We start from the raw sequence: 17,138 nt of genomic DNA on the forward strand, positions 1-17,138 counted from the left end.
ACCCTAAAAATCGGAAATTTAAAAACTCAGTCAACTCAGGTCAAAACCTGAGTTTGACCCGATTTGACCCAAAAAAATAAGAACTGAGTCGGTGGGAAAATAAGAATCTGCCAATTTGAAACTCATGTGGAGCCCACCATGTTACTTTTTGCTCCTAAACATCAGTAAGAGTGAGCATGTGCTCGCATACTCCACAGTCCACACTCATCCAATTTTCCGTACAAGGCACGCTCTAGTATAAGCAAGTGCGGTGAATATGTATTAAAGAGAATATGGATCCACAATAATATCAAAAGATCTGTTGTTCCTAGTTGTATAGACTCTTTTTTTTTTACTTTTTTTTGAAAGGTCAAAATATTTTTAATATTATGTTTTGCCCCCTAGGATGTTAAAAATTATTAATATACCTCAAATATTTCATACTTTATAAATGTTGTCTTAAAGTTTAGTGTTATTTTTCAATTAAGTCCATAATTTTAATTCTAAACTTATTAATGCTCATTAAATAATATAAATTGCTACTTGATTGTTCTAATTTCTTTGTATTTTCTTGTTATATATATTTGATGTATATGAATATACCTTTATTAATATTAACATGTTATTAGATATTTTACATATAATATTTTAATTTTTAAATAATTTTTATTTATGACATCATCCGGTTCAACCTCGATCGAACCCGGTTCAACCCATTGACCCCTGAACTCGACCGAGTCGATACCCGGTCCGGTTCTGAAAACATGGGTAAAATAACAGTCTTAGAATCTGACTCAATGACAATTTTTTTTTCTCTCGAATTCCAAGCAATTCGTAACCCCATAAGAATAGCCCAAAGTTCTGCAGCCACATTACTTGCATGCCCCAGGTTAGCACTAAATCCTACAATCCACTGACCATATTCATTTATGATCAATCCTCCCGCACTAGCCCTCTCTGGATTGTGCTTAGACGCTCCATCTACATTTAGTTTAACCCATCCTTGGTTGGGTTTACCCCAACTAATGTATTGAAGCTGCTTTTTCCCAGTCTCGTGGAAATTTGAGTTTAGTTCCTGAACATCCATTACATGCTTCACAAGTTGTTCTGCATTGACTTACATTTTCCTATCCAGGCCTTGATGCATCCATTCGTTCCTAGCTGTCCATGCCCAATGAACCACCCGCTAAAACAATATAGGCCAGAAAATCTCCTAATTTCTGCCTATTCCGCCTTCCTTAATGTTCCAAGCCAGAAAATCTCCTAATTTCTGCCTATTCCGCCTTCCTTAATGTTCCAATCTACCCATTGGTCCAGAGTTTTAGCCTTGAATATCCTCCAATATTTCTGCTGAACTAACTTACTCCAGATAACACTTATCCATTCACAATCCCGTAGTGCATGAGGAATGGTTTCACTTTTTGCCCAACAAATCTCACACTGCCCAGTAGGATGCAGGTGTCTCCTATGCTTCTCAGCATTAGTAAGCAGTCTCCCATGTTTTACAATCCATAACAGAAATTGCCATCTCCCTAGGCCCTTGAGTTTCCATAGCCTTTCCCATGCCATGCCTTGCTTCGTTACGAGTACGCACTGCCCATCTAAATCATAAGCCGAAGCAGTAGTGAAAGTCCCTTTAGCTTCAGGAACCCAGGTAATCGAGTCCGGATTGTCATCCTTACTATAAACCATGGTTGCTCTAATCAAATTGATCTGGGTCTGATGAAGGTATTTACTTAACGTACACCAGTCCCAATTGGAATTAATCCAGTACTCCTCCACCTTTTTAGCCAGTTCTATTTCTGGCACTTCCGCAATTGCCCACTGTATCAATGGTTCCTTTTGAAATTAGTTACTTTTCTACTTCTTGTAGTGATAATAGTTCTTATATTTGCAGACAAATACAAGAGAGGTTAAAAAAGGAAAAACAACCAAAAAAAAGGAACTGGAAAGTAATGCGATATAAATAAAAGTGACATAAATATCTCTATTAGATATATCTCCAAATTCATGCCAATAATTTGTGTGCTACATAGGAACCGAAGTAAACAAGAACTATTACCTTGCTAAGCAGATGGGGCTTCTTGGTCAATTGTATCTCTATTCCTTGATTGATCTTTGTTCCCCTTGAGTAAGTCACTGGTAATATTTATTAGAATCCCAATTTGTAATTTGAAATCTTTTAATTCGTTATTGGGGTTGACACGAAATGGAGTCAGAAAAAATTGTTGAAATGAAAAAATAGTAACAAACATGAAGAATTCAAGTCTTTCTCTTTTCAGGAAATGAAGCTCAAAAAAATCGATAGCTCGTGTCATTGAATATGCCCCTCAAAGAAGTTAAACAACATATGCACTTAATCGTTGATCCAACTTGACCTATGTAATTAATCACGTAATATTATTAGATATTATCTCCCTTATCCAATATTCTAACTATTCTTAGTAAATTGATAACGCAATGAAACCTTAATCTAGTGGTCAAAATTAATACTCAAGGAATTAGGAGCCTTAGTTTAATTTTCACGATACTTGAATCTCTTCTGCCACTATTTTGTGGGTTAGTTTATATTATTGAAGAGTGATCTATATCTATGTCTATTTCTATGGTCTATAGTATCTATATCTGCAGGATACATTATTCACCGGTCCATGTCTTGTAGAACCTTTCCAATACTTTGACATGTGTTATTTTCTAAGGTTTTCTAAATTATTTTATTCTTTAATAAATTCAATTATTATTATCTAATGGTTATTAGTTAGTTTAGTTCTAAATTTTAAATCTCTAAATTTTAGGTTAAACAAAAAGTTTTGTTAAAGAAACTTATCAAAAAGTCTATCTAAGTAAATTTTTTACTTTAACATTTCCTTAAGGCAAAAAAAAAATGTTAAACTAACTTATCAAGTCTATCTAAGTAAATTTTTCTTTAGCTGCAAACGACATGTTTTTGCACAAAGGATATTCTAAATTTTAGTAAATGGTTTAACAAACTACTAAGTATCAATACGTGGCTACTTATAAAGATAAAAGTGATAAAATTTTTCCCTACCATGTTATACAAATAAAGTATTTTATTGATTGTCTAAAATTAATATCTTTCTCAACCCTGTTATACAAAAAAGGTATTTTACTAATTGTCTAAAGTTATTATCTTTTGAAATTAATTACTTCTAACAACACAAAGATTAATTAGTGTGAAGAATGCTTACAATTTTTAAATAACTATTCAGTAGTTCAAAACTTCTAGAAGTTTTCCTTATTAACTTTTGAAAAACTCATTAAAACATCCATCACATTTCATCAAATAAACTTTTTCGTCTTTCACTTTTAAATTGTTAACTTTACATCTCTTACAAATTCAAGGTAATAAAACTTGGTTCCAATCTAAGTTTCTGGTCACATTTTAGCCTGCAATCACCATGTGACTTACATGCAGTCATTTTTTATATACAAAAAATTAAACTCCACTTTTTTAGTGGCAAAAATGAATAGATCCCATTTTTTAAAGAAAAACATGAGCATGGTTCAGATCAAATCTTACGTTTTTCAAAGACAAAATATGAGAGATGTTTTAAACGATTTTTCTTTAATTTTTGGAGTTTACAATTAATTTTTATTTCTCATAAAAGTTAGTATACATTGTATAATTTTTCCAAATTACAAAAAATTTTGCAAAATCCACAATAGTTTAGATTTTCAAAGAGTTCTATACCACATTCATTACCATTTTAAAATCGAAAATCCAAAAAAAAAAGAAAAAATTTATCAATTTTTTTCCTAAATGTTACTTTGACCACACTACAAATCTACAATTGTCTATCTTTGTAAATTACAAGGAATTCTACCAAATACAACCAGATTTTAAATTGCTTTCAAATTCAACAAACAAAAAAAAATCACTGAATTACATGTAATTGTAACAATTTCAAATAGTTTTCTACGATAATAAACTTGTTAAATACTTTATTCTAATATTTAAATTATTTTTTAACTATTTGTAGCTCGCATGCATAGGCACATTTCATCACCAAATTCTCCATTAGTGCAACATGTTTTGAAGATTAGTTAGTGTGAAAGGTGGTTACATATTTTAAGAAGAATTAGAAATTTGGACAATAATTAATTTTCATATATTTGTCCCAAACCTAACAATCCATTTCATATGAAACTACATTTGATTCTAAAGATTTTAAATAGTTTTTCATTATAGTAAGGATAACTATTTTATAGACTGTCAGTGTATGACAAACTAAAATTGTTTAGTCTAACATTTCTTATAGGTAGTAAAAATCATAGTTAATCTAGCTTATCAATAAGCAAATATTCTATAAGTTTTCTAATATTAACAATTTTTATGTAGGATTAAGTTTTTATCCATTGTTAGTCTATTGAATTTTTTACACTAGCAGGTATAGATGTATGATATCTGTACAAAGAATGAATTTTAAATTTAAAAATGGATTACATGGCATACATCTAGATCAGCTCATATATACATTAATAGTGCATAAAAAATTACTCATTCAATTATATATACCTAACGTAACCAAACCAACCCATTTTAGTGAATTTTGTTTTTTGTAAACTCTTTTAATGTCTTTCTTTTCTTTATCATTTTTACATTGGAACCAATACAAAATGGACAAACAAATTGGTTAATCCAAATTGAATCATTGCATAAAAATATCATTATTAGAATGATCTAAGTTGATGACATTTGTTATTTATTATATTACTATTTTCATTACCAAAGACGCTATGATCTAGTGGTTAATATTGAAACTCATGAATAAGAGGTCCTAAGTTCTAGTCTTTTTGTCCCCTCCTCACTTCTTAAATCCCACCCATAATTCTAAGGGAAGGGGGAAGAGGAGGAAGAGATGAGGTTACTTATAATTTTGCTCTCTTCTAACCACTTCCATCTCTTTTAATGAATTTTAATTATTCTTTTTTATCTATTTATGGTAACTTTGATTATTATGATTTTTTTTTGTCGCTAGTTATGACAATATATCTAGTATATGAACATAAAAATATGTTTGCTTAGTCATAACTACTGCACCATTTGTAAGCGTGCAACTCAACAAAAAACAAACAGGAAAGAAAGTGTGTGACACTTTTATTAAACTAGCATTAATATGCAACACTTCATTAGTTTTCATCAATTGGTGACGCCACCACGTCATACTAGTTTTCTAGCATCAGCAAGTCCTATAACTCCAGCATCCTTTGTTTATTATTCTCCTTCTTCAGCACATCAACCTTGTTTCTAATGTTGTTTGCCTTGGCCAATTAGCAGCATCCTAACTATTGCTAAGGTGGAATTGAGCGACATCCCAACTATTGCTAATTCCGAACTGTGCGATATGATAGTTGAGAGATCGTCTATTCGCTTGTTGCAAGTTTCTAGTTGAATATATAGCTTCTCATTTTCCACATTGAGTTCCTGAATCTTGGAAGTCATTTCGAGCTTCCCCAACATTTGCTCATACTTGTGACCAATACCAGCTGTAGCTGCTGGTGCCTGTTCGCCTTCCTTAGCTACTTCCGTTGTTTGCTTCTATTGTAAATAATAGGGGTATTTCAAAAGACTTTGTCCCACATTGAAAAACTAAAGGGACTCTTCATCATTTATAATGATTACTCTTTTATTGGGTTGTGTTAAGTTGGTAACTAGCATGGGCTCATCATCAGTGGCAAAAATCCACTAAGTTTGTTTTCTGATTTCCACCAGCAGGGGTATTTTAATAATTTGGATTAGCTGCAGGAATTTTAGGTTTATGGTAATTTTCTGTCTAGTAATTATTTTTGGTAATTAATATTTTAGTTGTTATAGGGAATAAGAAGGCTTAGCTTTCCACTAGAGAATGCTACCCAGGCCAGGCACGATAAGCCTCATCCAACCCAAGGGAATGAGCAGAAATGCAGATTCGCATGTGCAAGCCAGAGGAACTTCGACGTTGTTTGGGTCGTGGCACGGCCTCAATACATTGACATTGTCCTCCTGCTGCAACCTTTCATCCAAGACTGCATAATTATCGAGTCTTGCACGGTCACCTCGAAAACCTCCATGAGGCGCGCATGTGGGAATTGCAAAAACTACTGAAACAACTTTATGGCTGAAGTCAAATCCTTCTTTTATTGATTCTACTTGCTTCTTTCTGTGTTCTCCACACACCCCCACCCCCCCTCCCGCCCAGCACAAATTATCGGTATATTTTTTCCTATTAATATACAATGGATTTTTGGCGTATGTCCCAGGCAATATACCAAGTTGAAGTAGCATTTATGCTTAATAGTAGCTATCCATCCGTCAGTTTTTAGAAACACATCAGGTGATCTTTCAAGTTTAATCTGGAGCGTACTGTGTACGACGCAAACCAAAGAGTTTCGAATAGGCTTTTTCAGATTTGTTAATAGCCGTTTGAGCACAATTTTTATTGATAAATCATGAAAAGTTCCAAAAAAAAAAAGCTTTCCACTAGAATTTTACTCTAGTAAGGAGTCCTAATCAGGATTGGAATTGGCTTTGTTCTAAAGTCTATAAATAACCACTTTGTGTCGTATGCCCAAACATTGATTTGGCATGCTTTTGATGACAAGGAACCAACTTGGGAGTTGGTTTGAATTCTATGGAGTTTGTTTTATGATTTTCACCAGCAGGGGTATTTTAGTAATTTGGATTAGCCGCAGGAATTTTAGGTTTATGGTAATTTTCTGTCTAGTAATTATTTTTGGTAATTAGTATTTTAGTTGTTATAGGAAATAAGAAGGCTTAACTTTCTAGCTTTCTGCTAGAATTTTACTCTAGTTAGGAATCCTAATCAGGATTGGAATTGGCTTTGCTCTAAAGTCTATAAATAACCACTTCTCCACAAAGATAAGTCAGTTTTTGGTCATTAATAAAATTTTCCTGCAGACTTAACGTCTTCCTTAGGGCTGTTTGATACATTCCAACTTTAGGAGTGAGGCCTAAAGATTCCTAGGAGTGATTCCTAGATTTACCAACCAGTTTTTACCTTCTTAGCATATTCTCTAATCCTATTCCAAACTGCTATTATAAGTTCGGGTGAAATTCTGTATCTAAGCTGTTCTACAAGCTGTTGTACCTACTTAGTTTCGTGCTGCGTTAGTTTTGGTATCAAGTGGGCCGTTTCAATACAAGTTGGCGGATTTGTCCCCCCTTGCACGTGGGTTAAACATGACCCAAGTTGGTTTTACTGCAAGCAAGAATAAATTTTAGTTTTACATTTTACAAATCAAAATTTGACTCTTTCCCATGAAGATAAATTCTTATCTCATCGGTTACGAAAGTTAGGGCATATTCACAACGTTCTCTTATTAATGTTATTTTCTGTTACACGAAAAATTAGGCACGTTTCTTTTATGTTATCAGATATTCCCTCCAATGTACACTTTTGATGCCAATAAATAGCAACTATTCCCACTTTAGAAAGTGCACCAAAAAGCTGACAGCCGAGACCTTCCTGCCAGTTGTTTTCTTCTACTACTATCTTCTTCTTCTTCTTCTTTCACTCACTGCTGGATTTATGCAAGATTTGCTAGTTCAGATCCTTCTTGTTTATAATGAGAAGAAGGCTTGTTTAATCATGGGGAAACATTTCAACATCTTGAAATAGTTTTTTAGAACAGTGTTATTAAACATGACTCAATCTACATTTTATTAGTTTTAGTTAACATTGTTTTTTTTTTTTGGCTATTTTTCAACAATCTAAGAAACTATGGCCTCCAGCAACGTTAATGTAACGATTCCACATCGGTTAGGGAGAGATCTTGGGCCTCTTTGATAAGTCTGTAGTGGTCTTTCCCACCTCGACGAGGCCTTTTGGTGAGATAGCCTACGGGTGCCTGTTGTGTTGTCTAGCACCGCCAAGAACAAAACCCACGGCCCCACGGGGTGTCAAACTGTGGGACAATATTGTCGAGGGACTGTTAGAGTTGGTATCAGAGCCGACTCCCGACCCCGGTGTGCCAGCGAGGACGCTGGGTCCCCCAAGGGGGGTGGATTGTAACGATCCCACATCGGCTAGGGAGAGAGCTTGAGCCTCTTTGATAAGTCTATAGTGGTCTCTCCCACCTCGACGAGGCCTTGGTGAGGTAGCCTGCAGGTACCTGTTGTGTTGTCCAACACCGCCAAGAACAAAACCCACGGCCCCACGGGGTGTCAAACTGTGGAACAATATTGTCGAGGGACTGTTAGAGTATTGTGAGAACCCGAAAATTATATTTATATTGATATTCTCAAAAATTATATATATATATTTATATATTTGTATTCTAATCTAATTGCCTTGAATCTTTGGTTAATCTAACGGTTGAATCGTGATTTTTCTCCTATTGCCTCATTCAATTTATTGCATGTTGGTTTTCTTGGGGTGATATATCAATTCGTCCAACTAGCGAGGTAGGTGCGATAAATTTTGTGAACTAGAGGGAGATTTGTACAAAAGGGGATATTGTGCTGCAAGGTGTTTTCGAACCGTATTTGTTTTGAAATTTTCTACTTTGAATGAATTATATTTCTTAGTAATTGGAAAATGATTTATATATGATTTTATACCTTCTTGTTTCCGTCCAATAATTTTGAAAACATTTGCAAGGGTTTAATTGAAGTAGTCAAACTTATTTGGTTGTGCAAACTCTATTTGAGTGGAAATGAAAGGTTAATCTTGGCTAATTACTTTTAGAATTATTAGATTTTTTACTGTGATCAAGACTAGTTTTAGTCTTCACCTTGGAAGCAAAATGGACCAAAACATTTCATTCCTTTTCTTACCTCTTGGCCGACCATGGAGTGGAAATATCAGTCATAATCTTCTTCTCTTGGCCGAAAATTTTGACTAAGCAAGAGAGTAGGAAAAAAATTAAGGGAAAGCTACAGGATTGTTTTTTTCCTTGTCCTACTCCAATTTCCCAACCGAGAGAGACATATTTCTCCATTGCCTCCATTTTTGACCAAGTAGCATGCAAGTTGACTAAGCCAAATTTACTTCCTCTTGTTTCTTTTCTTTAGCTCAACCACCAAGAGAAAGAAAAACAAAGACAAACAAGGCTGGTCACTTATTTTGTCCTACTTTAGCCGAGAGAGAGAGTAGAGAGAGTTGAGAGGAAAGATTTATGTCCTGCTCCAACCTTCCATCCGAGAGAAGCTTGAGAGAAAATAAAGAAATTTCTCTTGTTTTGCTTCCACTTCAACCAAGAGCAACGAGAGAGAGAAAATTGAAAGGAAGGTTGTGTCTTACTTCCATTTCCAGCTTGCTTGATCGAGTAGAGGACCAAAACTGGGGAGTTAACTTCTAGCTTGTTTTAAAGGTAACATGATTTGGAACTTCAATTTCTTTCACATACTTTAGAGGGCTTTTGATGTATGTTAAATTTAAGCCAAAAGGTAGGAGTTTAGTGGAAGAAAAATATACTTTTCTAAGTTATAGGTTGCTGGAATTTTAATTTAGTGACATATGCTGATAGTTTTTATTTGCAGCTTTGTATTTGGAACTCTAATAGGTTTCCTTACTAACAACTCAGGTCATATGTTTCATCTTATGTTAAAAATGATATATGGTGCATTTGCCATGAAAATGAGTGAGAAATTAGTGGCTTGGATGAAAGAAAGTTTGAAGGAACCTGGTTGGAAAAAATTTGTGGGCTGACCGATTGCATAAAGTTGGATATATCAGTTTTACTTTAAAGTTGGAGTGAAGTTTTGCTAAGATTTCATGTTTTATATCATGACAACCGTGTATATAGAAGTTAGTATGTTTATATGGTTGAATAATAGTTATATGTTCATTGATTTGGCTGAAAATTTGTTTAAGAGAGCTTGAGAAAAATTGGAGGAACTTTGTTCCATCCTTGTCACAGCCTGCTATCTCATTCCTTTGAGAAGTTTCTACTAGGAAGTCATGCTCTAAATGTTATATTTCTTGTTTAGTATGCTATAGTATGTTGTCTTTGAATTGGGTAGCAAATTGCTAGCTTAAATGTGAGTTATTGGCAGCAATAAAGTTGGAATAACTCAAGTAAAAGGTTGAAATTTCAGGTGACAGTCACCCCTAGGCAGTTTTAGTAAACGAATCATAACTTTGTGTAGAAAAATCGAAATTGAGTACCGTCAATTGCATTTGAAACTAGACTCATAGATCTTTCCAATGGTATAAAATTAGAAGTGTGGTTCGTTTTATATATGCACCAGAAAATCAGCAAAGTTGACTGAAAAATCGGTCCTGAACAAGTAAAAATTGGGATGCTGTGGTAACTTGTGACTCAATTTGGATTAACTTATGAACCAAATCTCCTTTAGATGTCTGCTAAAGATTGTTAGTATTTCAAGTCTAGTTTTAAACGAGATAATTTGTATGAGTTTTCGACTTTTATGACTTAAGTTATGATTTTTCCAAAGAAAGAATACTTGCTGGAATTTTAGCTTTGATCGCTAAATTTTCAAGATGATTTTAAGCTCAATTTGTTCAAAACACCCTAGAAGACTTTAAACTACAAGTATGTGTTGGAAATGAACCAAAACCATGGACCTTAAGTGGTTTAAACTCCATTTATTTCACTGTTTCCATGGCTGGAATTCTCCTTGAGGTTGACTGAAAGAGAGAGTGATTTTGTTAGCTTTATTCTTGGTTTTGTGTGGTGAAATCAACTTTTTAATGTCCTAAACACATGATTAAATATTAACATTGGTATGAGTAGTGAATTGGAGTAGAAAATGAAAGGTTTTGAGAGGTGCAAACTTCACTTTTACATGTTTCATGTCCCAAGCAATAAATTTCCCGTTTTAGTTAAGGAAAATGAAAATGAGTGTTAAAATGCTAATATCATGTTTACTATATATTTTAGCCATGTCATGTAATTTTTCCAGCTTGCATATCTTCCATTAGTTTGCTTATGGAAATTTAAGCTTGTGGAGTTGAACTTTTGCTTGACGGCCAGCCTTGGTATGAAGACATGTGAGCTGAATATTTGTCTATTTTTTGTGGCTTTATGGTCTGAAACTAGTAGCTTGTATAGCCTACCATTTGTGGTCTTGATTTGGATGGTTTGGCTATGAAATTTTGTATTGAATTTGGAGAGGAAATATAGGATAAAACAGGGGTTATGCTGTCCAAATTTTGGGGCAGCTTACTACCTTGATTTTGGACTGATTTGGTGATGTACTTGCCTAATATACTTAGTGAACCTTTAAGCTTTGCTTATATATTGCATTTTGGTTGAAATGGAAGGGTTTCATTGGGATTTTCTTCCAAATTGCTGGCTAAAATTGTGCTTGTTTGTCGATGGAGAGTGCAGCCTATTACATTGTTGTTTTTCTAATCTTTTAGTAATTGGTTTTGGCCAAAACTTGTTCCAAACTTTGGAGGAGTCTTTTGTGCGTGAATTTGAGTGAAAACTATGAAGATTGGGATGTGAAAACCTCATGGTTGTACTTGTTTCATGGCTGCGAAAAAATTCTGATTTGGAGGGCAGTTTTGCACCTTGCTACCTTTTAGCCTCAACGTCTTTAGTTTGAAAGTCTTTTGGACACAACCTCGCTGACTTGACTTGAGAAAACCTTGTTTCTTTCATTGGTTCGCCGCTGGAAAATTTCCTGCCATGAAGCGAATAACGAACTTGTTGGTTATTCATGTTTCTTGAGTCCAAAATGCTCTCATACGCTTCAAAATCCTATTTGAGTTTTTGCCCTAGAATATACTTAAATTTTTCCTTGATTTGCATTCTAAATATGGCTATGTATGTTGGGTTTTGAAAAAAAAAATTAACTTGGAGAGGTATACGACTCATAGTCGAGTCTAAATTATGAATTCTGTTCACTTGGTTATTCTTAGGGCTTGTTTGATCAAGGGGGCAATCCAGGAGGAAACTTTTGATGCTATTTTTGCTTGAACTAGTGAGTGTTCCAACTGCAAGTTCCATGTTACTTGTTGCACAAATATGCCTTGTATATGACTTGTTACTTGAATTGACTTGTTATTACATAGGTGAGTGTGTACTTTATCACACTCAACCTAACTTGACTGAATTCCTGTTTTACTACTATAAGTGAATTGTTTACAAGTGAATTGAGATTCATGCGCATGAGTTGAAAGTAACGGCCTGGATCCTAAACCCCATAGGCTAGTTAATTGAGTCGAGCCGGCAAGGGTCTGGTCGATTAGATAACGAACCCTGGGTCTACTGTTTTGTCGAGTGGAGTGTTATCTCCTCGACTAATTGGTATACTCGAATATTACCACCACTGTTTATGTTTGGAGTTCGGGCCCGGTAGGGGGTTGATTGGTGGATGGAGGTTGGAGTTAAGTGGTGATCTACTGGACTTGTTATGATTCCACGGTTGACGGAGTGTCAACAGATTCTGAACAAGTTGTCACGAAACTTGTTCCCGAGAATAGACTGTATCCTTTTATATGCATGTGTTATCGGTTGTACGTGGTTAAATGAGTTGTCTGGATGTTATGTTCTTTATGAAAAATGTGATCATGCTATCATATGAATGCTAAAATACCTAATTGCTTGTTGTTCTCTTGGAACCTCACTGAGCTTTTAGCTCATCCCTTCATTTGTTTTCCTTAACAGGGTACGGGGATGACAAGGACAATAATAGTGCTAGTTGTAATAGGAAATCTTAATCTTGTATTTGGACGGCACTGTATTATGATATTAGTTTACAAGTTCTTATCTTTTGGTTTGTATATTCGGATGATTGGTAGCATGTAGATGTTATATTGAAGAGTTTTAGCGTTATTGATTTGCTATCCAAAGAATAAGGAATTATAGTCCTTATTTTAAGTAATTGCAATCCTATTTATACTTAGAGAAGTGATTGAACTACTTGCATTTCATTTCGCTTAGTCGTATACATAAGTATGGAGTTTTTTTGTGAAGTTGGATGGCTTGTAATATCTATTGGGGAGTTTTGTTCTTACTTTGGAGTTAATGTTATCTCTGAAATTAATGTTAGTGAGTGAGTCCTGGCGAGAGTTAGGCAGGCGGTCCGCTAACCTCTGGGGTTCGCCCTTGAGGGAAGTGGGATCGTCACAGTTAACACCTCACAACCTGCATCCGCATCAGTTGCAGTCACACTACCTTTGGCTAAACCTTTTCTAGACGTCTCCAAAATTAAAGTTTTTGCCAATGAAAACTTCAAAAGGTGACAAGAATGTGTGCACTCTCTACTCGACATTCATGGATACCCTATGCTCTAACAGAATCACAACCAACTGTAACTATGGATGTCAAGACGCATGAATCCTGACAATATGCCAATAAGGTATGTCAGCATACTATTTTATAAACACTTTCAAATGAACTGTTTGATGTATACTGTAGCTGCAAGGAAACTAAGACAATTTGGGAAGTCTTGATAACAAAATTTACCGTCGAAAACGCCACCAAACAAAAATTCGTCATGGGAAAGTACAACCAATGGCAGATGACAGAAGACAAAAAAATGAAAGTACAAATCACAGAGTACCAGATGCTACTCGAGGATCTCAAAAATGAAAACATAAATTTGCCCGAAAAATTTGCTGCTAGAATTCTAATTGAAAAGTTGCCCGAATCGTGGACTGACTACAAAAACAATCTGAAGCACAGGCAGAAAAATTATGCCATTGATGAGTTCGTGAAACATATTCTGATTGAAGACTCCAATAGGAAGGAGTTAAGGACCGTCAAAACAAAGGAGATGACTCTCAAAGCTAATCTAGTTCAAAGTACCAATAAAAGATACGCCAATAAATTCCAAAATTACAAACCCAATAATCCCAACTTTAAGAAGAAGAAAGGCATTTGATATGTTTGTGAAAAATCAGGACACCATACTGCTCAATGCAGGCACAGAAAGAAAGGTGACAAAGCAAATGACAATCCTCCTAAGGTTAATTTAGTCGAAGGGGATGATATAATTGTTGCAGTCATCTCTCAAGTCAACATTGCAGCCAATGTGAAAGAGTGGGTAATAGACTCTGGGGCTATTCGGCACATATGTGCAAATAGAGAAGCATTTTCCTCCTATGCTTCAATCGGGGATGATGAAGAGGTGATTTACCTTGGAGACTCACGAATTGCTAAAGCTCTAGGTAAGCGCAAAGTTCTCTTGAAACTCATTTCAGGAAAAACTTTAGCCCTCAATGATGTGTTGCATGTGTCGAATATTCGAGCAAATCTAGTTTCTGTAGCATTGCTAGGAAAAGTTGGGGTGAAAGTGTCATTTGAATCTGACAAGATTGTGATGACAAAAAATAATGTATTTGTGAGTAAAGGCTACTGTAATCAGGGACTCTTTGTATTCAACGTTTCAAATGTGATCAATGAAAATGCATCATTTTCTACTAATATTGTTGATTCAATTTCTTTATGGCATGCTAGATTAGGAAATGCTAATGTTAGCTACAAAAAGAAAATGCAATCACTTGGGTTACTTTCTAGTATTAATAGTAATGACACGAAAAATATGAAATATGTGCAGAAACTACAATAACAAAGAAAAATTGTATAACTGTTCAAAGAGAAATTGAATTATTAAATCTAAATCACACAAATTTAGGTGATTTAAAACAAACTATAACTAGAGGAGGAACAAAAATATTATGTTACTTTTATAGATGATTATTTTAGATGTACTAAACTTTATTTATTTAAAAATAAAGATGATACTCATAATGCCTTTTTATCTAATAAGTCTGAGGTAGAAAATCAACTTAATAAGAAGATAAAAAGAATTAGATCAGATAGAGGAGGTGAATATTTAGCTTTAGATAAGTTTTGTGAACATGAAGACATAATACATGAAATAACACCTCCTTACTCACCAGAATCTAGTGGAGTTGCAGAAGAAAAAATAGGACACTAAAAGAAATGACAAACTCTATGTTAGTTAGTTCTCATGCTTTAGATAATTTATGAGGAGAACCTATATTATCTGCATGTCATCTACAAAATAGAATTCCACATAAAAAGATTGGCGAAATACCTTATGAGTTATGGAAAAATTATAAACCAAATTTAAAATATTTAAAAGTATAGGGATGTCTTGCTAAAGTGTCATTACCTGAACTTAAGAAAAGAAAATTAGATTCTAAAACTTTGATTGTATGTTTATTGGATATGCTGAACATAGTGTTGCATATATGTTTCTTATTTTAAAAAGTAATGTACTTGATTGTAATACAATTATTGAGACAAAGAATGTTGAATTTTTTGAACATATTTTTCCACTGTCCAATAAAATTTCTCATGCACCTATTGAGAGAAATAAAGAAATAACCTCTAATGAGGAATTGAGAAGGAGTAAAAGGCCGAGAAAAGAATTTTCCTGTGGAAATGATTTTCAAACCTTTCTTGTTGTCAATGATCCTTTAACTTTTTCCGATGCAATTTCGTCTTCTGATTGCAAGTTTTGGAAAGAAGCAATTAAATTTTCTATTTTGAAAAATAAAATGTGGACATTGGTAGATTTATCCCCTGGTACACAACCTATTGGTTGCAAATGAATTTTTAAAAAAAATATAATTTTGATGGTTCTATAGAAAAATACAAAGGTCATTTAGTAGCAAAAGGATTTTTTCAAAAATAAAATATTGACTATTTTGACACATTTGCACCAGTAACAAGAATTTCTCTTATTCGTGTTTGATTTGCCTTAGTTTCTATCCATAAACTTGTTGTTCATCAAATGGATGTTAAAACAGCTTTTTTAAATGGTGATTTAGAAGGAAAAATTTATATGTTTCAACCTGAAGGATGTGTTGTATCTGGACAAGAAAATAAAAAGTGTAAATTAATTAAATCTCTTTATGGCCTAAAACATGATTCTAAATAGTTGCATAAGAAATTTGATCAAGTATTGATAAAAGATGAATTTTCGTATGTAGAAGTGAATAAATGTATACATACTAAAATTGTGAATAATCAATAAGTCCGCGTTGAGTACCTGGAATAGGGAGATCTTTGGTAGCATAACGGACAGAGTCAAAGAACTTGAGGAGGTAGTTCGATTGCTAGAATTGGCACTGGAAGAGGATCAATTAGAAGGTAATCAAATTAAGTTGAACCAAGCTCAGGCGAAGTTGACACGGGAACTATGTAGGGAGGCTGATTTTTGAAAGCAAAAGGCCAAGCTCAGGTGGTTACAAGAGGGAGATGCAAACACTAAGTTTTTTCACGCTGCGGTGAGGCAACAAAAGGCAAGATTATTTATTCATCGGATAAAAAAGCAGGATGGGAGCCGGGAGGAAGACTTTAGTCAAATAAAAGTGATGGCGGAACGATTCTTCTCAGCAATGTTTTTGGAACTAGTGGATGCGAATCCTTCGTTTGAACCCAGATTGTTAAAGCTCATCCCTAGATTGATAAGGGAACAGGATAATAAGATGCTACAAGAGGTCCTGAATGGGGAAGAGGTAAAGAATATTGTTTTTTCTATAGATGGGAATTCTACGCCTGGACCGGATGGTTTTACGAGCAGGTTTTTTAAGGCGGCTTGGGGAATAGTGGAGGAGGATGTGGTTTTGGCGGTTCAAGACTTCTTTGTTGGGGCGAATTTGCCAGTAGGATATACGTCAGCTCTACTTGCGCTTATTCCCAAGATTGTGAATCCATCTTCTTTTTCAGATTTCAGACATATTAGCTTGCGCAACTTTGTCAACAAGATCATCTCCAAATTACTGGCGTCTCGATTGGAAGGGATATTAGTTAAGATTATCTCTCCCCAACAAAGTGCTTTTGTTAAGGGCAGATTGATAGCTGATAACTAGGGGTGGCAATTCGGGTCCAAATCAGGTTGGCGGGTCGGGTTCGGGTCAACCCGTCAGAAAATCTGTTGACCCGAACCCGACCCGCCAACCCGTGACGGGTCAGGTATGCTGACCCGAACCTGAAAATTTCATGTTGACAGGTTGGCGGGTCGACCCGAAATGACCCGAAACTTAATTTTAATTTATTAATTTATCACTGTAATTTCTAATAAAATCAATTTCTCACAAAACTAATTACATAATCAAGTAATAAAAATTTAAATAAATAATTCCAAACCAAATCTAAAATAAATTAAACACCGTAAAAGTGTTTTATCCCAAACAAAATATAAAATAAATTAAAACAGTATAAAAGTAAAAAATAATATAATATATTAT

This window comes from Coffea eugenioides, chromosome 1, assembly GCF_003713205.1.
Source record: "Coffea eugenioides isolate CCC68of chromosome 1, Ceug_1.0, whole genome shotgun sequence".
Taxonomy (NCBI): Eukaryota; Viridiplantae; Streptophyta; class Magnoliopsida; order Gentianales; family Rubiaceae; genus Coffea; species Coffea eugenioides.